Consider the following 3146-nt stretch of genomic DNA (forward strand, 5'->3'; position numbering starts at 1 on the left):
GTACTGATTTACTGGATAGAAGAAAAGATTGGTTGGTTGTGTTCCGTGGATGTAGTCCATTTTCGGGTGAACCACATTAAATCTCTGTGTTATCTGTGCTATGCAATTTTATTCATCTTTTGTGTTTCTATTTGCATATAATTATTAATTTGTATTTACTTAGGATCTACCTAAACCCTTACAATTGGTATCAGAGCCATGTTTTTCTGTAAATTGGCAGGGACTTTTAGATTTGAGTGGGAGCAATGGAAGAAACCAAATTCAAGGTCGAGAAGTTCAATGACCAGAATTATTAGTTATAGAAAATGCAGATGGAGGATTGCTTGTATCAAAAAGATTTGTGGCGGTCATTGGAAGGAAAGTCAAAGAAACCAACCGCGATGTCAGATGAAGATTGGGATATTCTGGACAAAAAGGCACTAGGAACCACATTCGGTTGTGTCTTGCATTGTCTGTAGCATTCAATATATCAAAAAATAACAACTATAGATATAATGTCAACACTTGCTAAACTGTACGAGAAACCCTCAGCTTCAAATAAGGTATTTCTTATGAAGTGTTTGTTTAATATGAAAATGAGTGAGGGAGGATCTGTAGCAGATCATTTCAATGAATTTAATACAGTTACCAACGAATTGTCTTATGTAAAAGTTAACTTTGATGAAGAGGTTAGGGATCTCTTAATTTTATGTTCTTTGCTAGAAAGCTGGAATAGGTTGCTTATGGTTGTAAGTAACTCTGTCTCTGGTACAAACACATTGAAAGTTGATGATGTTGTTGGTGCTATCCTAAGCGAGGAAATGCGATGAAAAAGCATAGGTGAGACTTCAACATCATCGAGTACTATTTTGAATTTAGAGAAAAGGGGAAAATCAAAGGAAAGAGGAAAAGGCCTTGGGCATGAGAAGTCATGAGGGAAGTCAAAGAAATGACACTCTCAATCCAGAGGAAGAAAGGATTGTTGGTATTGCAAAAAGGCAACACATTTAAAGAAAGATTACTGGTCTTGAAAAAACAAAGGAGACGAAAATGAAGATGATAGTAAGGAAGCTAATGTTGCAAGTAATACTTTACAAGATGCCTTAATTCTGTGTTTAAATAATGTTAATAATTCTTGGGTAAGAGATTCAGGGGCTTCATTTCATGCCACACCCCATAAAAAATATTTTCTAGATTATGTTCAAGGTGATTTTGGATAGGTATATTTGGGTGATGATGAGCCCTGCCAAATTGTTGGAAAAGGCAAGATAAAGATCAAGTTGCAAAATGGAAATGACTCATTGTTGCAAGAGTAAGGCATGTTCCTAATTTAAGAAGAAATTTAATTTATGCAGGACAACTGGAAAGTGAAGGTTGCATAGTTACCTTCATAGACAATGTCTGGAAGGTTACTAAAGGTGAATTAGTAGTAGCTAAAGGTGCAAAGGTAGGCACATTGTATTTGTGTATTGGTAATACTTATTCTACCTTAGCTACTATAGAAAAAGTTGCTACAAAGACAACTATAATAGATGTTGTAAGGATGGATTCAAAACTATGGCACCATAGACTTGGGCACATGAGTGAGAAATGGATGAAAATCTTTCACTTTAAAAATTTGTTGCCAGGATTGAAGCAAATTGATTTAAAATTTTGTGAAAATTGTGTTTATGGTAAACAAAAAAGAGTCAGATTTCTCAAGGTTGGGAAAGAGAAGAAGAGTGAGAAATTAGAGCTTGTGCATTCAGATGTATGGGGACTAGCTCAGGTGTCATCTCTTGGTGGCTCTTATTATTATGTTGTTTTTATAGATGATGCAACTAGGAAAATATGGGTATATTTACTAAAACATAAATCAGATATTTTTGAAACTTTTAAGAAATGGAAAGCTTTGATTGAGAATGAGACAGGAAAAAAGTTGAAGTGTCTTAGATCTAATAATGGAGGCGAATATTGCAGCAAAGCATTTGAAGATTACTATTTTTTCAATGGAATCCGAAGGCAGAAAATAGTTCCAGGAACCCCACAAGAAAATGAAGTGTCTGAGAGAATGAATAGGACCATAATGGAGCATGCAAGGAGCATGAGATTGTATGTTGGACCTCCCCTACAATTTTGGGCAAATTTTGTACATAATGATGTTTATTTGATAAACAAAGGACCTTTAAATCCTTTGGATGGTGGCATTCTAGAGGAGGCATGGATTGGTAAAAAGGTAAACTGTTATTTTTTGAGAACCTTTGGTTGTGAAGCTTTTGTCCATGTTGATAAAGAAAATAGAACCAAGTTTGATGCTAAATCTAAAAAATGTACCTTCACTGGATATGGAATGGATGACTTTGGTTATTAGTTATGGGATTTTCAAAATCAGAAAATAATTAGAAGTAGAGATATTTTATTCAATGAGAAGGTCATGTATAAAGAATAGATGCAAGAAAAGAAGCATGAACAGGTCAAAAAAGAATATGTGGTGTTGGATGAGAATCCTGAAAAGAAAATGTCATTTGTACTTTATGCTCAACAACAACAAAATATCCCACAAGATCCTGCAAGTGTTAGACGTTCTATGAGGTTAAGTAGGCCTCCTGAAAGATTTTCTCCTTCTTTGTATTCTATTTTATTAATTGATTCTGGTGAACCAGAAGGATATGAAGAAGCAATACAGGTGGATGCGAAACAATAGTGGGAGCTAGGCATGAAAGAGGAAATGAATTCCTTGATGAAGAATCAGACTTGGGACTTAGTCCCATTACCTGCAGGAAAAAGAGCCTTGCCAAATAAATGGGTTTGTAGGCTGAAGGAGGAGGATAGAGGACATAAAAGATATAAGGCTAGAATCATGGTTAAAGGTTTTGCATAGAAAAAGGATATAGATTTTCATGAAATATTTTCTCCAGTTGTAAAAATGACTTCAATTAGAATTGTTCTAAGTCTTGTGGCTGCAGAAGTCTTGCATCTTGAACAGCTAGATGTTAAAACAACTTTTCTCCATGGGGATTTGGAAGAGGAAATATACATGTAGCAACCATAGGGATATGAGGTCAAAGGTAAGGAGGAGTTAGTGTGAAGGTTGAAGAAGAGTTTGTATGACCTAAAGCAAGCACCCTGACAATGGTATTTGAAATTTGATAGTTTCATGACTGAACAAGGTTACCACAAATGTCATT

This window comes from Cryptomeria japonica, chromosome 9 (genome assembly GCF_030272615.1).
Source record: "Cryptomeria japonica chromosome 9, Sugi_1.0, whole genome shotgun sequence".
Classification (NCBI taxonomy): Eukaryota; Viridiplantae; Streptophyta; class Pinopsida; order Cupressales; family Cupressaceae; genus Cryptomeria; species Cryptomeria japonica.